This window comes from Pinus tabuliformis, chromosome 1_1 (assembly GCF_031772625.1).
Source record: "Pinus tabuliformis cultivar Carrire ecotype Pingquan chromosome 1_1, CPIR1, whole genome shotgun sequence".
Lineage (NCBI taxonomy): Eukaryota > Viridiplantae > Streptophyta > Pinopsida > Pinales > Pinaceae > Pinus > Pinus tabuliformis.
This window is the reverse complement of record NC_142297.1, coordinates 224,089,751-224,114,450: the sequence shown is the minus strand read 5'-3', so window position 1 is coordinate 224,114,450 and position 24,700 is coordinate 224,089,751.

The window sequence follows — 24,700 nt, the reverse complement described above, 5'->3', positions numbered from 1 at the left end:
AAATGTTCAACTTCTAACCTCTCTAGCAACCAGCCCAATGCCTTAATTTATAGTGCAATGCAGGGAAGTTACTAGGTCCTCCTTCAAAGGGATAGCTCCTCTCATCAAGGGATTAGCTCCTTCTCTTTTGGGATGCATGAACCACCTAAGAGCAACCAATCCACATCAAAATTCCTTCTAGAATCATCTAGAATTAACCCAAAGTGAGTTTTTTAGAATAAACTTGCGCCTTTTTTACTTTCACAGGGGTCTGCACCCACTCCTTTGGGGACAGAGCGGGCAAGTCCGCATTTTTTGTAAACAAGAGGTGCGGGACCGCAGGCAACAGTGAGAGAAAGTGCGGAACCAGAGCTTTGTTGATTTTCAATGTCTTTCTCTCATTTTCAAAGCTTGACTTGAAGAGGTGAGGTCTGAGACTTGCTTAGGAGGACAGTACAAGTGATGATAGACCCATACTGACTGCAAATAATCATGGTGACGATATTTTTGTGTAACAGATTGCCCCCTAAAGTGGGAAGTCTATAGTAGATGAGGATTTCATTTATCATTTAGGAAGAGTGAAGTACTTTATCATTTCAAGGATCATCTTGTGGAGAGCCTGGTCGGAACCTGTAAAAACATTCAATGCAAGATATATATATGAGATCATATCATCGCTGAGGTAGGCATTCCCATACTCAGATCAAAACTGACTTAGAAAACTAACTACTGCTCTGATATAGGAATGATCTTGTAATACATCACAAGTATAGACTCATGTGGACACAGTATGGACGCAACCATCTGTTTATGAATAGTCCATCATATAATGAATACAAAATTCCTCGCAGCCTGGATTGCAGAAACTAGATCCAGGGTCTTCATTTCTACTTCTCGAAACAGTACGATTCTATCCATGCGAATGAATGTGTTGATGTCGAACATGGTAGAAACCACTTGATTACCAGTCAATGATGTAAACTGTTAACAAGTGTGAGAGAAACCACCAATGATGTCAATGGCTCTCAAAGTACCCAGTACAATCCATGAGATGTGAATAAATGTGTTGATGTCGAACATGTCACGGAATCCTTTGATCAAAGGTCAGTGATGCAACCTATCGTCAAAGGCGAGAAACCTGCTGTTGAGGCATGCAGATCCCAAGGTACTGACGATTTCTAGATCATCTTTTTAGATAATGAGTTGAAGTCGATAGAAAGCGATCCGTCGCAGGAAAGCCTACAACACAAAATCATAGATAAAGTTGAAGAAATTTAGTTGCAAGGACTGACTCAGGGATGGTCAAGATGGATGACAGACATTTTGCAGATGAATGGCTTATTGGCAGTGACCTCTTGAACACATAATGACACAACAGATGGTTTGGTGACAATTGACCCAAAGTTAATACCCAGAAACCGGCTGAGGACTTTCAATGTGGTTTGATCAACTGTTAGGCAAAATGATTTCCCAACCCAGGTGAATAAAAGTGTCGTGTTCAAGAGTGGTTACAAAGTATGACAAGCAGTCTCATTTTTCTCTCTTTTCCCCCACCATTTCTGGCAAGTACCTCTTTATTTTTGACAAGCTTGAGGAGGATAACATTTGCTTGATTATAAGCTCATCCTTCGGATGAGTCCAACTTAGTTTAAATTCGAACCCTAAGAAGGAGTGGTTCGTTCCTGTTTGTAATTGAACAGGTCCTTTACTGTGAAATTTTAACGAGTCCAGTATAGGAGAAACTCGGCGTTTTTCAATTTTAGAGAGTCTGAAAAAACTTAAGAAGACTCCAGTGTTGACCTTTTTCGCAAATTTGTGTCTCCCAAGCCCGAAAAAGTATTAAATAATACTTGAGAGAACCACTTGATCTTTACAACCAAGGAGTACTTTTCGTAATTAGTGCCCTTGATCCGAAAAAGTAAAAATGCGATCAACGACACGTCGTTTTATAACCAATATCGAATTTGAAACGAAAAAAATCTGGCAATCTTTTCATGTTTTTACGATCATAAAAGAGCTGTAAGTGGACCGTCTTTTTAGTTCCGTTTTAACGAGTTTAAAAAGAAAAACTCGACGATCTTTTCATGTTTTAGGAGTCAGAAAAGAGCTTAAAGGTGACTCTAAATGTTTTTTCGTCGAAAAAGATAGATTTCGCTTGAATAATCCGTTATCCTGAACAAAAGTGCAAACATTACTCTTATCTGTTTGAAATGGATAAAAGTGCTGCAAAAATTACCTTTCCAAAGTGAAACATAAACAAATTTGCAATTTATTTACTCAAAAAACTTATAAAAAGGGCTTTCGTCAATTGATTTTTTACCGTTTGAGATTTGGGTGAGAAAATAGTGCTTTTGTCCAGAAACCTCCCGTGAATATTGCGGAAAATCCAACCGTCGGAATCGAACACCGTCTTCTCCAGGTAATCCACATCATCCTACTCTTCATTTTTAACTGTTTCATTTTTTGTTTTAGGCTTTTATTTCATTTTTTGGAGGGTTTTTAGGCTAAAAACCCACGCACGGGGGCCCGCAGGCATAACACTCGCAGCCCGCGGACCCTGACTTTTTCTCAATGGGGAAAAATTCAGGGGTCCGCACCTTCCATGTAGGCAAGGTGCGGACCCATGCACTTTCTCTAACACAGAGGGTGAAGTCCCCGCAGCAAGGGTTTTTAACCCAAAAATTCTCAAATTTGACCCAAACAAATTAATTTCTAGCATTCTAATTTGTCTTTTTATTGGATGCAGAGAGTGCGTCATGCTAGATTGGCGTGAACGAGAGCATGAGGACGTGGATCTTGCCACGTTGAATCACCAACCTTCGATTGATGCCTTGAAGGCATGCGGCTTGTACAAATTCTGGGCCATACCTGGCATGAGGGCCTAAGTGGATTTCTTACAGTGGCTGGTTGATAGATGGAGCATACAGGACCAGTGCTTCTTCATTGGTGGCCACCAGCTCCAAATCGAGCCAGCAGACATATACTTCTTGACCGGTTTTCCTAAGAGAGGCGAAGACTTGACTCTATTCGGGAGTAGGCCAGGTGGCCAGTCTCTCGATAGCCTCCGATTAGAGTTCTGCAACAGCCAGGCTAGAGAGAAAGGGATAGACATTAAAACCATATCCCTTTCTGAACTCATGGTGATCGCATTTACTGTCACCAGACTTTGCAGGAGTGCCACATTACATATTGCCACCGGATCCCAGATGCGGATGGCAGTTGACTGCTTTCGAGGCACCATCTTCAACTGGTGCGATGCTGTGTTGGCCAATGTGAAAGGCCAACTGACCAGAACCAAGAACGGACAACTAAATACCTTTGGTTATGGGGCTTTGGTTGTGAGCTTTGGTCTGGAGAGGGTTCCAATGTTGATCCCGCAGCACCTTACTGTTGGAGCTAGGCTTCCTCGAGAGCCCAAACTGATGCGATGGGTTGCAGTTATGGCCCGTCATCCGGACCGGGGGACAGAGGTTGTTCGATTCAAACCTGATTATTTCCAATGGTTGGAAAACCAAGCTTTTTCTATTCAAGACTTCCCTTACGCTGGGGTAGATTTTCGTGGTGACCCAGACATGTATCTTCCACCAGGAGAGCAATGGGATGACTCAGGTAAAATCATTTTCAAAATTTTCGTATTTTAATTTTTTATTTTTTCTATCGTCTCAAAACTGATAGTAAAAGTTTCAAATGCAGATGTGGGTCCATAGCGACCAGCCGCTCTCTGGCCTTATGAGAGGAAACAACCAGTTGCAGCCGTGCCAACCCCACAGGACAAATCAGCAGAGGTTTTGGCTGAGTTGGAGAGTCATCTAGAGCACTTGACAGGAGATATTCCGGAGACCAGCATAGATGACATTCCTCGTCGAATTCAGAGCTATGTGATTGGGGTCCCAGGGCCTTTTAGGAGGTTCCTTTGCAAGGTGGCCCGTGCAGTGGTTTCTTATCGAGATCATCATCAGTGATAGTATGATCACCTATTGTGGGCACATATGACATCTTTTGCTTTTTGTACTTATCATTTTTTCCGATCATAAGGTGTTTTTCAACCTATGATCGAGGATGATGTATTTTTTGACACACTCCTATATATATATATATATATATCACTATTACCAGCTCATCTTGTAAATCATGTTATGGAATGGTTTTAAATTTACATGCATGATTATTGCAAATGTCTACTTAACATTCGAGAAGCAATTGCATCCGCTAATGTATTTAAATATCTTGGAATATGATGATATTCAATATAATCAAATTCACGTTCCAAGAGACGCACTCTCAAAAATAATCTCAATAACACTGGATTTCTAATGGCATACACTCTATTAAGGTGTAATACAATGAGTTCAGAATCTAACCTCACTATCAAAATCCGAATCCCAAATGAAATAGATTCAGATAATAACTCAATCACTGCACTATACTCGGCAATGTTGTTCGTTGTTTGATCGAGGCTTACCCCATGCATAGATACCAACTCATCAGAGTGCGAATAGATAACCCAAGCCGCGGAAGAAATGTTCTGTGTATTACGACAAGCACCATCAGCGAAACCAATGTATGTTTGGAGAGGCATCGACATCTGCAATATCAAGAGTAAAACCAAGATAAGCAAGAATAATGACGAAAAACACTCTCTAAGCTAAGCACACTTTTTAAACTAAAACACACCAGCTAGAAAGAAAAACTATCCTAACTAAAAATCTCCATACCCATTCTTTAAGCATAATACCTCTTAAGGTAAAGACCATTTATGGGTTTACCTAAGGAGTCCCCGTCAAAGTCTACCAATTCATAGGCCCCTTTTGCTAGCTTTTGCTTGACAACATAGGGACCATGCCACATAGGAACGAATTTTCCAGCACCTAATTTATCATTAGCTTGATCATACACTAAGACTAGATCTCCTTCCGAAAAATTTCGAGGGGTCACATTTCGATCATACTGAGCTTTCATACGTTTTGTGTGAGTTTCAATCGCCAATGCAACATCACGTCGATTCTCATCTAATTGAGCCAAGTATAACAAACATTTTTCCTCTTCGGAAGTGGCTGGAAGTAATTCGATGGCCATTTGCAATGATGGGATTTCGCATTCAATGGGTAACACAGCTTCCAGACCATAAACTAGTTGGAAAGGAGTGAACCCTGTTGATGTTTTTACTGAGGTTCGATACGCCCAAAGCGCTGAAAATAGCATGTTATGCCAATTCGACCGATGAATCCCAATGATTCGTCGGATCATGATGACTAAAACTTTGTTGATGGATTCAACCAGACCATTAGCTTGTGGATAATAAGGAGTTGAACTATCGTGACGCAAACCAAGCTGGCCTGTAAGTTCGGTCATCATAATGTTTCGAAAATGACGCCCATGATCAGTGATATTCGTTTGTGGGACACCAAACCTAGCAATTATATGATTGAACATGAAAATTGGAGTTGTCTTGTCGTCTGCCTAAAATGTAGGCATCGCCTTAGCCCACTTGGTAAAATAATCTACCGCAAGTTTGATCATCATAACGTTTCGAAAATGACGCCCATGATCAGTGATAATCGCTTGTGGGACACCAAACCTAGCAATTATATGATTGAACATGAAAATTGCAGCTGTCTTGCCGTCTGCCTCAAATGTAGGCATCGCCTCGGCCCACTTGGTAAAATAATCTACCGCAAGGATGATATACGCATGCCCCCCGGCCGAGTGAGGGTTACATGTAATAAAATCGATACCCCATTTGGAAAAAGGACCAACGGCAATTATAGGGTGGAGAGGAGTAGGTGGATCACGCATCTTTCGATCAAAAATTTGGTAGTTGTGGCATTTTCAGACTGCGTTAATACAGTCTTTAAACAAAGACAGCCAGAAGTAGCCAGCGCGCAATATCTTTTGGGCTGTGGCATACCCAGACATATGATCGCCACACGCTCCAGAGTGACAGTCATTTAGAACCCTTTCAGCTTCCTCGTGAGTTAAACAATGTCGAAAAATAGAGTCTGCCCCACGGCGATAAAGAGTATCTCCAATAATCCTGAATTGTTGGGACTGGAATCGTATTTTCCGACGTTCTGACCTTGAAATTTCTGGCCGAAAGGATTGGGTCTAGAGATAAACAATGATATCCCCATACCATGGATCTAAAGTGCTGATTAGAAACAAGGATTCACCCGCAATGGGCTCCTCCGCCACAGTTTTTGTGTCAGCACGCGGGAAGTCACACATTAATTCCACAAAAACTAAAGATTTATTAGACTTAGATTTTTCAAATTCCAAGTCGAACTACTGCGGGATAACAATCCATTTAGAGTACTTTCCCCTTAGCAATTGCTTGGTCAAAATGTAGATCATAGGGTTGCAATCAGAAATTACTGTAGTTTTACGTAGTAAAATGTAGTGACGAAAATGTTGGACAGCTTGAACAGCTGCCAATGCCAATTTCTCCACATGTGAGTGTTTTAGCTCAGTGGAATTTAAAGTTCGACTAAGGTAATATATCACATGTTCAGTACCGAATTCATCTTCCTAAACTAAGACCATTCCAACGGTGGAAAGAGAAGCGGCGAGATACAAGAAGTAGTCCTGGTTGTAGTTGGGAGGATGCAATAATGGTGCATGGGTCAACACGTGTTTTAGTGCATCAAAAGATTTCTGAGCTATCTCATCCCAATAGAATGGAGTATTCTGTTTCAACAACCGGGTAAAACCCTTGGTAACCTCGGCGTAGTTAGGAATGAATCGTCGTAAAAAGTTTGCTTTCCCTTGCAAACTTTGGAGTTGGCGAAGACTCGAAGGAGGAGGCAATTTGACAATAGCTTCGACCTTCGAGGGATCGACTCGAATGCCGGCTTTTGAAAAAACAAACCCCATCAATCGACCCATTTCTATACAGAAAACACACTTGTGTGGATTCAGCCTAATCCGATAATGCCTACACCTCATAAAGATTGCTCGTAAATGGATGAGATGATCAGCTCAATGTAATGAATGAGCAGGCAAATCATCGAGATAGGGTTGCACAATGTGCTTGATGTCATGAAACGCATAAGACATGGCCCTTTGAAAAGTTGCTCCGGCATTCTTGAGCCCAAAAGATAATTTGCAATAAGAAAATGTCCCCCATGGACAAATGAAAGTCGTTTTTGGTTGATCGGCAGGTAGAATATTGATTTGATTGTATCCGGAAAAACCATCCATGAAGGAGAATATTTCACTGTCGGCACAATCATCAATGATTTGATCGATATAGGGAGTTGGGTAATTGTCCTTTGGACAGGATCGATTAATATCCCTATAATCGATACATATTCTTATTGTCCCTTTCTTTTTGTTAATCGGAACAATATTCGATACCCAATCCGTTAACGGGATCGGATAAATGAAACCTGCTTTGAGTAATTTTTCAACTTCTGCTTTAATAGCAGCATCTTTTCTCGAGTGAATCTGACGCAAACGTTGCCGGACGGGTTTAGCGTCCGGGTAAGTCTTGATTTCATGAACAACAATCGCGAGATAAACTCCTGGCATTTCCTCATAGGACCAGGCAAACACGTCGCGGAATTCTTGAAATAGGGCCTTATATATTTGAATTTCTTTTTCTTTACACGAGGCACCTATATGAATATTCTCAAAAATTCCAGGCTTAACCGAAATGTCAATAGGAATAGTTTGAGAGATGTTTCCCAAATTTAACTCTGAATCAGGATTTTTCATTGGATTCTGAGGTTCCTTGACATATTCAGTCGTAAAAATTGATGAAAAATCATTTTCAAAACGATCATTCTTGGGTAAGAACGAAGATCTGTGATGGAGATCTTCCCATGGTAGATCATCTACACATAGTATTTCACGAATTTGCTCATAAGAGTGAACAAGTTCAGAAAACGTGATTGAATCTGAGCTTGATGTGAAAAGTGATTCCTCACGGACCACATTCATTAAGTCAATTTTGGCTGAAGGTGGATCGGTAAACAATTGCACGGCCTCATACGCAATTTCATATGGACTCAAAGTCATGACATCACCAAATGAGTCTATCTCAGATTCAGAAGGAACGATCCAAGGATCATCATAAACAATGGTGTCTGACGAAATCATATGAATGGTTGCAAATGAAGACGATGCGTTGATCGGAGGAAAAGGAAAAGTTCCCAGTAAACCAACATCTTTAATTAGTCCTACTCCAACATCCTTATATGGGATAGTCGTTTTACCGACATGCTGAATACTTTCAGAAGAGGCTGGGTCGGAAGAAAAGTAAGCCAGATGGTCTATTGTTACGATCTTTCCATTGTGAGGAAACTTTATAACCCGAAAGATAGATGAAACGATAGCTATCATAGCGTAAGACCAACTTCGACCCAAGAGAAGGTTGTAATCTAGAGGGGCATCAACCACCTCCACATCTAGATTAACGGTTTTTCCTTCAACCCCTATAGATGAATCCTGTAGAATGCCAAAAGGATGAAACCCACGGCCATCAAAGGCCTTTAGAATCGTCGGGGATTGATTTAGCGAAGGAGAACCAAGCAATCTCCAACACTATATCAACATAATACACGTTGAGGCTCCCTCATCAATCACAATCCTATGAATAGGCCTATTTTTTACTATCACTGGAATCTGGAAAGCCATTTGAAGGGGTAAGTGCGGTGTACTATTTTCTAGATCGAAAATTATTGGGTTCGAGTCCTGAACATCAACAGCTCCTATAGCCGACAAAAGTAATTTACGCTGTGCTGGACATGATTGCAGCACTTCCAAAGCCGACATTGCTGAGGGTGAAACACCTAAATCCTCAACAATGTTATAATTCTGAGCCGCTCTCGCATGTGGATTGAAATATGACTTTCGAAGTATACCCTTGGCGGGCGGTTTGATTACTAAGTCTGGATTAGGTTTCTCAATCTGTAGTGGATCGGAACCGGGAGCTGTGGTTGATGGGTTAGAATGAGAAGATTCTGCTTCTTTACCATCAACATGACTTTTACTACCATAATCATGCGATCGAGTCGCAATCCTAACATGGGACATCATCAGTATGGATTCTTCATTGGCACTCGAGGAAGAACCTATCATCTTACTGTCTTGACTTGGAAAAGGATTCTTCAAAACAACAGGTGTTTGGGAACCTTTGACAATCTTCACAACCTCTGCATCATGAGGGCAGTCTCTTGTAAAATGTTCTTCGTCACAAATGAGACAAGGATAACGAGGTTTGCGTTTTTCATCATTGGATTCCGATTTTTCAGGTTTCTCTTTTGATTTTTTGTCCGTTTTATTCTTCTTCTTGCCATCGGATTTTGATTTGGTGGTAGATGACTCTACAACGTGAATATTGGTAGAAATCTCCGCAGACGAATCTCCTGTCGGGGAATCAGGCAAGGTTATGATAGGAGAAGAATTCTTGGAAGACTTCTTCTTACTTTTAGTGTTAACCGTACCAATCATACCGTCGATGGCATGAGACCCTGAAGGAGCTGCAGCGATTTGACTTTTCTTGGGAAGATCGGGGATTTTCTCGTCTAACGTACCTGACTGAGTATAGACCAAGTCAAGGTACTGTGCTTGAGAAATTACTTGCTCCTCAGTAACAACTCCAGCTTTAGCTACATCTTCAGTGATCTTTGGCAACAAAGATTTTAAAAACCATTCAGCCAAGATCTGATCTGGAATAAAAACATTTACTAAACACCGTCGACGTCTCCATTCATGAATGTGATCTAAAATGAAAGTGGACGTCGATTGCTTTAATGAAGTTAGTAATTCCGTGCCATTTTCATATCTGGCTGGCAACTGAAAATGAGTTAAAAACGAAGTGGCTAACTGACTAAAATTATAAAAAGTGCCTCGCGGTAACTCAATGTACCACTTGGCCGCGAGACCAATTAGAGTGCGCTGGAAAAGCCTTAGACGGATTGAATCATCTGAAATGGAGTTAGATGCACACCAGAGGTGATAAGTCATCACATGGTTCGACGGGTCCTCTCCTGATTTGCCTTCAAACTTAGGAATATCACTAGGCAACTTATTCAGCATTGGCGGCCAAAACGGAAGATAGTTAATGGGATCGTTCGTTAGGCGCGACAAGTCAGGCAAGTCCAAAGTTGCGATAAATGGTAACTGACGATTAGGATCCCTAAAACTCTGGGTCATGAGACTAGCCCTAGGAGGAGGATATCTAGGATAACTAGGAATAGGAATTACATTTGGGATATTTTATCCTCCCGGAAAACCAGGATTAACCGGACCGTACTGGGGTTGTTGAGGTTGTTGATATGTGTACCCAGGGTACGGTTGATACTGATAGACTGGTTGCTGCACAGTAGGACCAAATTGGTACTGTCCCTGGTACGGTTGATAAGTAAATTGTGGTTGACTTGTGACAACCGTACTTGAACCAAGTTGTCCTATAGACATTTGAACCAAAGTTTGAATCATGGATCCAGACGGAGGTAAAGATGTCTGAGAAGTAGATACAAGAATAGTAGAAACCGGAGTTGTCGATACTCCAGAAGTAGGTGGGGTAGATTGAATAGATGTTGCGGCAGTTGCAGCAGTCGTTTGAGGCAGAGTACGAGGCGTACTAGGCCCAGGCTGAGAAACTACCGAAGGTACAGAAGTTTGAATAGTAGATTGGACAGGTTGCTGGGGTGTACCAGAAACTAAGGGTTGTCCAGTTTGAGATGACAACTATACATTTGGCTGCAACACCTGTTGAGTTTGCGATGGATCCCACACTAAATTCATTCCGGGGTACGAACCCATAACAGGTTGAGAATATTGAGGACCATAACCAGGTTGAGGGTAGGGTTGATAATTCAAAGGTACATTTCCTGTTCCTTGAACATATGATTGACCGGAAGGTGGTTGGAAACCTTGGTTCGAGTACTGACCTTGGGGTTGATACCCTTGAGGCACGTACTGATACTAGGGTTGACCTTGAGGTACATATTGATACTGGGGTTGACCTTGAGGAATGTACTGTCCCGTAGGTATGTACTGTCCTTGAGGTTGCCCCCCAGGCGCAAATTGGGTACCTTGAGGTTGCCCCCTAGGCGATAATTGAGGATTTTGAGGCTACCCCCCAGGCGGTAACTGGCCACCTTGAGGTTGAGGATTAGGAATAGTACCTGACATCATGAGAATATCTTCTACGCTCAACGGCTTAGTACCATTGCTTCCAGTTAATAACCCTTGTTCAATGGGTTGAGGAGATGCTCCCAAAAAAGTACCAGAAAGTGACTGACACCCAGAGGGAACAGAAGGACCGCCGTACAAAAAAGATTCTGGCGATTGAGTAAACATGGATGACTGTCTTGACATATTTAACGGAGGATAATAACCTCTAGGTGTTGGGTGACAAGGAACACGAGGTGGTGAAAAACTTAACCCTAGGTTTTCTAAGAAATTAGTCAAAGAAAGATACCAAGCACCGCTCCTAGGTGGACTGTAAAAAATTGATTCATGCTCCCTTAGTTCAATAGCAGGTTGATTTTCAGGGATAGGGATGCCTACTTGTTCTTCCGGAGTAGCAAGTTCTTCGATAGCTATAAGTCCAGAAGGAAGATTTTGGGTAATTATTCTTTCTACCCTAGGTGAACCAGGACCACTAGAAGCTGGAGAAGCAAACCCCGCTGTTGGAGTAGTAGCAAATTCACTTTCAGGCTCGGATATTTCAGGTTCCTCACCTATATCACTAGTAGACAAAAAGCTACCAATAACTTCGGAAATAGACACTGATTGTGGATTATAATCTGCTACTAAAGCTTGAAAATCAGGATGTACCACCAAAGAGGACTCTCCTTCTTCAGGTGACCCAACTCTACTGTCTCTAGGAGTTACAAGGGCTCTTAACCCTTCAAGCTGGCTCGGTGAAAACTCAGGAGTTTGGCCTCGAAGTCTACAGGACTTCCTTGGTAATTCAGCCATGATTAAAAAAATTTAACTACTTCACACACAAACAAAGTAAAATCTCAATGAAAACCACCTAAAGCCTCTAAAGAACCAAACAAATTTGAATCACACAACTAAAGAATCTAGGAGATCAAACACACACAAACAGTAACTTTCCGTACTGAAAACACTAGTTGGTGATGAAATCCAATGTCGCAGAGTTCAATACAGAAATGGCAGTTGGAACAGTTACCCCGGCAACCTGCTTAATGAATAGACTGGCACAAGTTCCTCCACTTAACCGTCTCGAGTGAAGAGAACCCCCCAGAAAATCCAAGTGAGTCTAGCCGACGTCTGCTCCAAGTACAGGGGGATCTTCCCATGACTGTCACCTTAGGAAGAATCCTAAAGAATATGGTCACTAAGGTTACCAATCGAAACAAATATACCTGGGGGAACAGTCTACGATCCGATACGCACACAAGGGCAGAGTAGCAAGCTCAATCCCCTTGAAGGCTCCTTGACATAATCCAAGGTTTACCAACAAGTGACCCCAGGCTCCTCGACAATGGTTAATCTGAGGTTTACCGTTTTTAATACGTGAATATCTGGCGTCATTCCCAATGAGGAAGAATTGATTCCCACACTGGTTCGGACACGATCTCGTGCTTCTCCTTTAAGAGGAGCTTTCCCAGAGCATAAATGCAACAATTGGATTTCTTCCCTACCACAAGATACAACTACTTGTTTGTTTTACTGTCTTGGAGAGTTAATTACTCTCCTACTCCAAGACACTAGCCTAAGCTATGTTGGTGTATCAGAGCCCTAGAAATAAAAATATTACTAGATGAATTTTACTTTAAGCGTTATTTTTATTGGTTTTTGTTTAAGTCAAGAGGTACGGAAATGAAACTCATGGTATGAAGACTAGACTCAAAATCACTAAAAATGCACTTAAGATGATTAAACAATATTTTCTCTTCAATGAACTTCTATCTATGAAAGAGTTTGAGAATGCAAATACTTGTAAACACAAATCTTTCTTAACAAACAAATTAAAAGAAGAGCTTTTTGTCCTTTCCAATGCACTCAAAATGAGACAACTAGTTATTTTCACAAAAATTTCCCTTTTCTTTCAAAACACTCAACCACTACAAAAACAAACTTTTTCCAAAAGAGATTTTTTTTATTTATTATAAAACACTCAAAACTATGGAAACAACTAACTTTGAGATCTATAAATTATAAAAACCTATTTGAAGTCAAAGCTTACAAGATGTCTTTTTTAAGGATGTTTTACTTAGCTAGATGTACACTAAGGACCAATTTATGCAGAATCACAAAATTAGTCAAAAAACAACCAATTTCGTTTTCTTTTTAAAAATGAAATCCAAACTTTTAAACACAAGCTTTTCGAAGTTTTGTAAAGAGAAAACACAAGGCAGATTCCTCAACAAGGGTAGATTTCACAAACGGTCAGACTCATAAGAAGGCTGGTAAAAACGAAGGTGATCTGAGGTTCCTACAACTTCTAAGCTTAGAGCTACTACAAGACCAAGATGAAAACCAAACCCAACAAGCAAAACTTCTAAATAAAAACTAAGCTGACTAACAGAGGAAATCTTAGGTTTTCCAAAATTTTAACAGGGTCCGCAGGCCCACAGTTAACTCAGGTGAGGTACCGCTCTGTGCTAGAAGCAAAAGTGCGGATAGGTCCGCACTGTGTCAAAAGCCTAGGGTGCGGTCCTCTCCCAAAGTTATGAAAAACAAAAAGTAACCCTGGATCTACTAATTCTACCCAATTCCACACACGACAAGCCAAAAACAGAAACAAAAACACAGTTTCTCAGGTCAAAGTAAAAACAAGGAAAAAATCAAGTCCCCAGCGGAGTCGCCATTTTGTCACACGGAATGAGTCGATCTTGCGGACAAGATAGACCTTCCTAGAATCTAAAGAAGACCTAGTGACAAGCAAGCCAATCACAAACTATCTTTCTCTAAATATGCATTTATAAACAAAGGCAAACAAGTGTTTTAGGCCTACCTTGGGTCCAATGCAAGTTTGTGGAAGCCTCACTCCTTTGATCCAAGTGAGCTCCCTTGTCGCGAATCTGCAAACACAAACAAGCAAACAAATTAAATAGCACCTAAAAAGCCAATATCATAAAACATATTTAACATGAAAGTCAAGGAATTCATGAAACAAATGACATAAGACAATTTGTTGAGAAAAATGAATCTGATTGTATTAATTCAAATCAAAGAAGAACTTTACAACCTATGCCTTGACGTTGTACAAGCTCCTCCCAGGGTCCAGCAAGAAGTCTCCTCTACTTTGACAAGTTTCACTCTCTTCCCAATGAAGCCAAAAAGGTATGTGATCTCTCCTCTCGAGCTCAACTAGGAAGTCTCAATTCCACTAGCATTTACCCTCAAAAATGTTCAGCTTCTAACCTCTCTAGCAACCAGCGCAATGCCTTAATTTATAGTGCAATGGAGGGAAGTTAATAGGTCCTCCTTCAAAGGGATAAAGCCCTCCTTCAAAGGGATAGCTCCTCTCATCAAGGGATTAGCTCCTTCTCTTTTGGGATGCATGAACCACCTAAGAGCGACCAATCCACGTCAAAATTCCTTCTAGAATCATCTAGAATTAACCCAAAGTTAGTTTTTTAGAATAAACTTGCGCCTTTTTTACTTTCACAGGGGTCCGCACCCACTCCTTTGGGGACAGAGCGGGCAGGTCTGCAGTTTTTGTAAACAGGAGGTGCGGGACCGTAGGCAACAGTGAGAGAAAGTGCGGAACCAGAGCTTTGTTGATTTTCAATGTCTTTCTCTCATTTTCAAAGCTTGACTTGAAGAGCTGAGGTCTGAGACTTGCTTAGGAGGACAGTACATTTTCAATGTCTTTCTCTCATTTTCAAAGCTTGACTTGAAAAGCTGAGGTCTGAGACTTGCTTAGGAGGACAGTACAAGTGATGATAGACCCATACTGACTGTAAATAATCATGGTGACGATATTTTTGTGTAACAGTGCCCAGTGTGATGGAAAAGGGAGCAACGAAATGAAACCCCCCCAATAATCCAACATCTGAGTGAGATTAGTCTCTCCCTAGTGAAGCCCAATATGATCCAAGAAACCACCTCTATATTCTTTCTCAATAAGAATCCATGCAACATGTTTATCAGGGGCTCTCGGCACCAGGGATCCACATACACAAATTCCCCAATAGCATTGCCAATATCCTCTAATGCCTGCTTTATCCATAGCTTGATAGGCAAGCCGAGAAAATTTACCCAGATTAACTTATTCTTCAGGGTTTTGTTGAGGTAATTGAATCCAATAAACCAAGAGTGGAGTTCCAGAAAGTTGTGCCCATCAATCCACGGAATAGCCTTTATCTTCTACAGGTCTTCTTGGCTAAGGAAGTGGAAGTTATACTAGCCCCAGAGCAACTTCACAACCGTCGACATGTAACCCAGGATAGACTTCCACTTTAGTTCTACCCATTTTCTCATGTCGGAATCGCTCCTTTCTGAGAAATGTCAGTGCCCAACTAGTGCACATTTTAGCAGGCTGGTAATTCGATCGTTTAACCTCACGATGTCAAAAACCAGGGCGGGTGGCGGGGACATAGTTCTAATAGATTGAACGCAATGCCCGGATTGCCATTCATGCCTTGCATGTGTGCCACCCCACGGATCTAGGGACGCATGGCCACCATTTGGCATAGATATATCCCCTAGAATATTGTGCCAGTCATCTACTGATTGTGTGCCACATCGGCGCCCAACCCCATGACTACCCAGCGTGCATGACTTAGCCTCCATGGTGGCCTTAATAAATGCCTCTTGGGCCGACGTGTCAGATTCCAGGATATCCATACCACCTAGTGCAATAAACCCCGCCAGATATGACAACCCCCAACTCAAAATGCCACAACAAGTTGACAAATGTGCAGAATTAATTATTGAAGACAAGAGATAGAGACATCAGTAGTTGGAAGTAATAAAGAAGAATAATACTGATGACCCTCCCAAGTACCGTGCTGACCTATAACACAAACCTCAAGGAATTGACACGATCATGGAATAATGCCACTTAAGGAGACGTCAACAAAACATTCCCCGAAACAGGATAAAAAAAGGATATGTTGGAGAATAATAATGATATGTCAAGATGGGAAGATTGGCGTGGATCCCAACACAACATGTAAGATAGATCCAATGCATGACAGGTTAAATATGGTATGTGTCAAGATCTGAGAAAGGATATAAGGCCACCTACCACTCCAGCAAATCAGAAAAATCGAGAAGATAACAGAATTTGATGCCGGAAAACACAGGGATACCGAAGCCGAGTCTCAGAGGCTGTAATGGAAGAAATACACAGGGAGCCCAAAACATCTATACAGGGAGAAAAAAAAAACCCTAATCTTCGACATAGCGGCAAAGACAATAACAACCCATACATGTCAACCATGTATCACCCAAACGGAACCCAAATTGTTTGCATGGTTGTGAGATATAAAATAATTTAGAGCACTTTTGACAGCGCAGATGTAAAACAGTAGAAAACAAACAGGAATACCCCACAAAAGATTCGGGAAAGCAATAACATAAGAAGGACTCAGATCAAGAATGCATTAGAGCGCCTAGATGTGGGGGAAAAGTGAGCAATGAATATACAATATAGGATAAAGATGGAGACGGCAAATAACAACAGGATGTGAAACAATTTCGACCACATTACCCATATACAGAGCCGAATAAACATACCTAGATACCAATGTCGAGAAACCAGACAATAATATGGCATCCCAAAACTTATAACATCACAATTTAAGATGCTTGCTCACATATAAGACTCATATAGCCATAAGAAATCAAACCTGGTCACATAAAACGCCATGGAACTGGTACATTCATGTCAACCTGCTATTGTAGATGTTGATGCTTCTAATTGCGCCATTTCTAATAGCTTAGTTGACATGGGCATAGTTTATTTTATATTCAAATGTAAATCTGTCAAAATTAAGTAGAAGCCTTAAAATTTTAATTACTAGATAACTTAATAATTTTTTTAATAAAAATTTAAATAAATTTATTGAAATAAATTAATATTTAAATTAAAAGATTTTCTAAAAAAATTATTAAAAAATAAGTTTATGTTTTTTTAGAATTTTTAATTATTATCTTATATATTTTATAATTTTATAAAGTATATTTTGATTTTTTATAAATTAAATTAAACTTTGGACATCTTTTTAGAAAAATAAAATGGTATTTTATTTTTTTTAAAACCTAAAATACTATTTATATGATTTTCTATTTATTAATTTTGTTATTATGATTTGCAAATTTATTATAATTAAGATTTGTGAATTTAAATGGATGGTTTAAAATTAAATCAAACTTTAGACGTCTTTTTTAAAAGATAAATGTTATTTATATTATTTTCAATTTATTAGTTTTGTTATTATGATTTGCAAATTTATTATAAATAAGATTTGTGAATTTAATTTGATGGTTTAACTAGCCGTCTAAATTTTTTATGTTGTGAATCTTTTTAGTTAGAAATTCTGGAACTATAGATTATAGTTATTGGAATTGCATAATTAAAATATCTTAAAGATTTTCTCAATATGTGATGATGGATAGAGTAAATGTTGGACGAATCAATATGTGATGATGGATAGAGTAAATGTTGGACGAATCAAAAACTATTATACAATGTTTTTCACGAAATCTCCAATAAAACGTTAAATTACTTATCTATTTAAAAATGTAATTTAAATAATTACACAATTCTTTTCACAAAATCTCCAACAAAATGTTAAATTATTTACCTATTTAAAAATGTAATCTAAATAATGTAAAATTATAATTCTAATAATAATTCCCAAAAAAACCTTATTTAATATAGTATATTTTAATTATTAAAAATATGCATTTTCACATAATTTTAAAATTAATTTAATTTAATAATAACTTAATATTTAAAATCTATTTATTTTTTCTATAATATTTTTTCTAAATAAAAAATTTATAAACTTGAATTTATAATCAACCAACACAAATTTATTAATTAAAAAAAAGTGATTATCTATTTAATCTCAATACATTAATTTTATAATTACGAATTTAGTGATGTTTTATATTTATAACCCTTCCTTTATTCATTCAACTTTAATATATTCATTTTATAATTATAATTTTTAACATAATAATATAAAATTATATAACTAAGATGCTTAAAACTTGCACGGAAGAAATAAACATTATTTTAAACCATATAAACAAATAATATATATTATTCATGTAATATAATAAAATATTTAAAACGTTCAAAACTCTAATTATAAATATATTTTTAACCATCAAAACTAAATAAAATTTATAAACATTAAACCTTAAATAACAATTAAAAAATTATCATCCTACTGTTAAAAGATATTAAAAATTTTTCACGACTTAAAAATTGAAAAGTTTGTCACCACCATATTAAAAATTAAAAACTTTGTCACGACTATTGTCCGTCCAAATTCTGAACACCGATTGTATCGCTATCCAAAATTCTCCTCGCGAATCCTTCGGAATAGTTAACCCCTCATCATGTTGCATTTTCCAAAGACATTTAACTTTACATCCACACGCCACAAAGTAACATTGATTATTTACCAAGCTTCTCTCTGGCGCAAATTCAACGACGATTAGGGTTTAAACTTGCAGTCAAGGGCACTTGGTAAAACTCAGAGTCAAGGTCAAGCGCACAAACATTTTCAAGTCAGCAGTCTGCAAGTATGGGACCCCAGAAAGCAAAGACGAAGAATGAAGAGGACCTGCAATTGCTCCGAAGCTTCAAGGCTCCTGTCAGGCATCTGCACATCTTGACCAAAACTCGAAGGTTCTCACTTTACTCTTCCATCCTTCGACTATTTGAATTTTGAAAATGACGACTATTGAATAACAATGGAAACTCAGGATACCCTATAATAAATATCATTCAGGTCCTGGGGAGGGAGCCCGAGACGAAATCTGTGCAGGAGACGGATGCCCTACAAATAGGTTGGAGCAGGGCTTGCACGCATTCTTCATTTATTTGCTGTGAAAAATGAGGTATTGTTCGAGATGTTCTCCCTTTCTGAGTCTCCTGTTTATTCTTTCATGTTTGGATTCTGGAATTTGTCTCGATCCCCAACAAAAACAGTTCATAAAATCCCTGTTAAATTTTTCTTCCTCGTGGAGCTATGCAAGTTCTAGTGACCCATGTGATTGGAGCGGTGTGAATTGCACTGCAGATAGGAGCAGTGTCAGTGATGTTGAAATCTAATTTCAACGCAGCCGTACGCTCCCCAAAACCGCCAGCAAAAACCACAAACCGGTTTAAAGATTTCTCGGACCGCCTACCTGCAGAGAATGGTTTTCGTACAGAAGGGCCCGAGAAAATGTGGCGCTGACACGTGGTTCAGCCCTGACGTAACGCAACGTCATTATCTCGGAGGTTAATGTTCAGCACTTGTTGCGTTTCCGATATTGTTGTCCACCGTTGGATGTGCTCTCGTGTTTTCCGCCGTTGATCACCTGGAGCTGCATACGAACCTGCATTAAATTAAAACCATTGCGTGGAGTGTTTGATTTTTGAGTTTGACCGCTGTGGAAGAAATGTCTTGGAATTTAATGGTGGTACGAAGTTTTAGGTGGCCCTCTTAATATGAGTATGGGCACGTTTTAATACATATTTTTATATATGTTTCTTATATACGGCATGTATTAATGTTCGTAAAAATATGTTGTATTTTGTTTTAAATTGCGTTGACCATTTTGTAATGAAACATATAACATATGCTTGTGTTTTTTTTGATATATGGGAGATATGTAAGTGTACACAGGAGCGAAAAGATTTGGTGGTGCAGCGAAAACCATGTGTGGAATGTATTGAACACACAGCAGTGTGTAAAAAGATAGAACCAGGTGATGTAATTTTTTTTTTGGAGTTGTAAGAAAACCATGTGTGGTTTTTGCACAAACAGTGCATAAAGAAAATGGTGAAGTTTTTTTGTAAGTCTGTGTGAATTTTGTTTACAGCAGTAAACTTATGTAAACTTTTATTACAGCAGTAAGTTGTTTTCACTGCAGTGAATGTAAAAAGGGATTTACAGCAGTTAACCCAGTAATTTCTCAGAAATCTTTTATGGTGTTGAAATACTCTGTTTCTCTGTGAAATTTTTTTTTGAGTCTTCTGTGTGCATAAAAGATCCTGGAGTCAAAGAACAGAGCATTGTCTCTGTGTTTAAATTGAATCTTGGTTTTTGGTATTTTCCCTTTGAAAAATACCCAACAGTGGTATCGGAGCAGGTTTAGGCTCTTTGTAGGAGACAAAGAAGCTGAAGGGAGAAGGTTGTTGCTGCAGCAAAACTTCTCAGGCAGACAGAAGACAGTCAACAAAAGATTCAGGTATTCCAAAAAGTTTTTTTTGTGTTGCTGAAGAAACAGTCAGCTGTTTTAAACACACAGTCAAGGATTTAGAGGCATAGATCAGAATACAAGGAATGGCCAGCACAAGCACTGGTATGGGTTTGTTTAACACCCAGCTCCCACAGTTTAATGGGAAAAACTATGACTACTGGGCAATAACCATGACAGCCCTGTTTGCCTCTCAAGACTTATGGGAAATAGTTGAGGAAGGTTTTGAAGAACCAGCAGATGAAACTGAGTTCAATGCACTAACTCAGGGAGAGAGAGATCAGTTGAAGAGCAATAGGAAGAAGGATTCGAAAGCCCGTATGTTGTTGTATCTAGCAATAGACCAGAGTGTGTTTCCAAGGTTAGCAGCAGCTAAGACAACAAATGAAGCATGGCAAACCCTCAAGACAGCCTATCAAGGCATGGAGAGAGTGAAGACAGCAAAGCTACAATTACTGAGAAAGGATTTTGAGAACTTGAACATGAAGGAGTCAGATAACATTGACTCATTCTTCACTCATGTGATTGGTGTAATCACACAAATGAGAACTCATGGAGAAACCATTGAAGATAGAAGGATAGTGGAGAAAATATTGAGGGTCTTACCCTCAAAGTTTGATGCCATAGTCACCACCATCGAAGAGACAAAGGATCTCTCAAGTTATTCAGTTGATGAGCTACATGCATCACTGATAACACATGAGCAGAGGTTGAGTAGGAATGAAAACTCATCTCTTGAGCAAGCCTTCAAGACCCAGATGTCCTTTGGAAGAGGAAGAGGTCAAGGCAGAGGAAACAAGAGAGGAAGAGGCAGAAGCCAGAACAGAGGTGGAAGGAACAGCCCAGCAAATGCACAAGGAAGAGGCAGCAATCCAAATCAGAACCAAGGTCAAGGCAGCAGCCAACAAAGAGAACAGTTTCATGCTCAAGGACAAAGGTATGATAAATCTAATGTTCAATGCTATTATTGCAAAAAGTATGGGCATTATGCAAGTGATTGTAGAAAGAAACAGCATGATATGAGTAGTAGACAAAATGCAAATGTTACAAGAGAAAACAACAGTCAAAATAATGTCCTGTTAGCTTGTAACATCGCTGAAACACATAGTGAAGACATATGGTTTTTAGACTCAGGTTGCAGCAACCATATGACAGGGAATATAGCCCTCTTTTCAGCCTTAAATCAGAATTTGAAATCAGAGGTCACACTAGGAACTGATTGTAAAGTGTCTGTTATGGGAAAAGGGGAGGTAAAAATATTTACAAAACAAGGAGAAAGGAAAACCATAGCAGATATATACTATGTCCCCGGAATGAGATGTAATCTCTTGAGTGTTGGACAGCTTGTCCATAAGGGGTACAATGTTTTCTTTAAAAATGATGTATGCACCATCATGGATATACCACCCAGCAAAAGATGCATTGCTGAAGTGAAGATGACAAGGAACAGGATGTTCCCTTTGAGGATCAGGGTAGATTTGAAAAACAAAAATGAAATTGCAGCAGTTACCCAAGAGGCCTTCCAAAGCGTGCCAAAGGATGAAAATTGGTTGTGGCACTTGAGATTTGGGCATCTCAATTTTGGAGGTCTAAACTTATTGAGCAGAAAAGGAATGGTAAGAGGATTACCATTAATAGAGAAGCCGGACAGCCTTTGTGAAGGTTGTATATTGGGCAAACAACATAGAGAAAGTTTTCCATCAGGGAAAAGCATAAGGGCAAAGACACCCTTAGAGATTATCCACTCAGATTTGTGTGGACCAATGCAAGCTCCATCGTTAGCTGGCAGCCTATATTTCTTGACATTCATTGATGATTTTACAAGAAAGACTTGGATATATTTCCTCAAGAACAAAAGTGAAGTCTTTGAGAAATTCCAAAATTTCAAAGCACTTGTGGAGAACGAAAGCGGGCTGCACATAAAAGTATTGAGAACTGATAGAGGAGGTGAGTATATCTCAAATGAATTCCTAAAGTTTTGTAGAGAAAATGGAATACAAAAACAGTTCACAACTCGGTACACCCCACAGCGAAATGGAGTTGCTGAAAGGAAGAACAGAACCATCATGGAGATGGCAATGAGCATGTTGAAGGCAAAGCATTTGCCAAATGAGTATTGGGCTGAAGCTGTACATTGTGCAGTTTATATATTGAACAGGTGTCCTACAAAAGCAGTCATGAACAAAGTGCCAGAAGAGGCATGGAGTGGGAGAAAGCAAGGAGTCACCCACATGAGAGTTTTTGGATGTGTGGCCTATGCACACATACCAGATCAGCTAAGGAGGAAGTTGGACAGCAAAGGGGAGAAATGCATCTTCATTGGATACAGTGATGAATCCAAAGCCTACAGGCTGTACATTCCATCTACCAAGAAGTTCTTTGTCAGCAGGGATGTTCAATTCATTGAAGAGGAAGCTTGGGATGGAAGCATAGAGAAGACAGTTAATGTTAAACATTGTTTGTCTTATGATGAAGATGAAGAGGAGGTGGCTGAAATGAATCCCCAAACAGCAGCACCAACACAAGGACAGCAAGGGACACCATTGAGGATCAATGAGAGTGCTTCTCCAAGCACACCACAAGGAGGAAATTCAAGTGCATCTTCAAGTACTTGCACACCAAGTGAACGAGGTAAGAAGTTTAGAAATCTAAGTGAAATTTATGAAGAAGGAATGAATTCCTTATTTGCCTTGTATTGTCATGTTGATGATCCTATTCATTTCGAAGAAGCAATCAAAGATAGGAAATGGATAGAAGCTATGGATGAGGAGATGAACGCCATAGAGAGAAACAAAACATGGGATTTGGTTGAGTTACCAAAAGGCAAAGAAGTCATTGGAGTGAAATGGGTCTACAAGACCAAAAGCAATGCTGAAGGCAAGATTGAAAGGCATAAAGCAAGGCTGGTTGTTAAAGGCTACAAGCAGCAGTATGGAAGAGATTATGAGGAGACTTTCGCCCCGGTTGCAAGAATGGAAACAGTGAGAGCAGTGTTGTCCATAGCAGCACAAAACAAATGGAAAGTCTACCAAATGGATGTGAAATCAGCATTCCTAAATGGAGTATTAATGGAAGAGGTCTATGTGGAACAGCCTCTCGGATATGAGAAGAAAGGAGAAGAGCACAAAGTGTGCAGATTGAAGAAAGCTCTTTATGGGCTGAAGCAAGCGCCAAGAGCATGGTACAGCAGGATAGATTCTCATCTATTGGATAATGAATTTGACAAGTGTGAAGGAAAACCCACAGTCTACATCAAGGAAAATGATGGTAAGATTTTAATTGTTGTCTTATATGTTGATGATGTGATTTTCACAGGTAATGATGATCAGTTCATTGAGAATTTTAAATCAGTCATGAAGGATGAATTTGAAATGACTGACATGGGTTTGTTGAGATACTTCTTAGGCATAGAAGTAGATCAAAATGAAAAAGGAATTTTTATATCTCAAGCAAGATATGTAAATCAAGTTTTGGGCAAATTTAAAATGGAAGAATGCAAGGCAGCAATCACTCCCACAGTGATGGGATTAAAGCTCAGCAGAGAGGACAGCAGCAAGGATTTTGATCCTAGCTTGTACAAAAGTATTGTAGGCAGCCTTATGTATTTAACAGCAACTAGGCCTGATTTAATGTACGCTGTTAGTTTAATTTCCAGATTTATGGAGAGGCCGAAGGAGGCACATTGGCAGGCAGCAAAGAGAATTTTGAGGTATGTCAAAGGTACCAAAATGTTTGGAATTCTATATCATGCCTCAGAACATTCAGATTTGGTTGGGTACGCAGATAGCGATTGGGCTGGAAGTGTAGATGATCGGAAGAGCACTTCCGGTTATGTTTTTAATATGGGTTCTGGAGCCATTTCATGGGCTTCTAAGAAGCAGTCCATTGTAGCATTGTCTACAGCAGAGGCTGAATATGTGGCAGCTACAGCAGCAGCATGTCAAGCAGTGTGGATGAGAAGAATGTTGAGAAGCTTAGGCCAAGAGCAGGCAAAAGCGACAGTGATCTTTTGTGACAATAGCTCAGCTATTGCACTGTCAAAGAATTCAGTGTTTCATAAGAGAACGAAGCACATTGATACAAGGTTTCACTACATCAGAGAATTAGTGAACAATGGAGAAATTGTCCTAGAACATTGCAGGACTCAAGAACAGGTAGCAGACATCTTGACAAAGCCACTTGATCAGAAGAGCTTTGAATTTTTGAGAAAGTGTCTCGGTATGACCGAATGCCCAGCTGTTGAAATTAAAGGGGAGTGTTGAAATCTAATTTCAACGCAGCCGTACGCTCCCCAAAACCGCCAGCAAAAACCACAAACCGGTTTAAAGATTTCTCGGACCGCCTACCTGCAGAGAATGGTTTT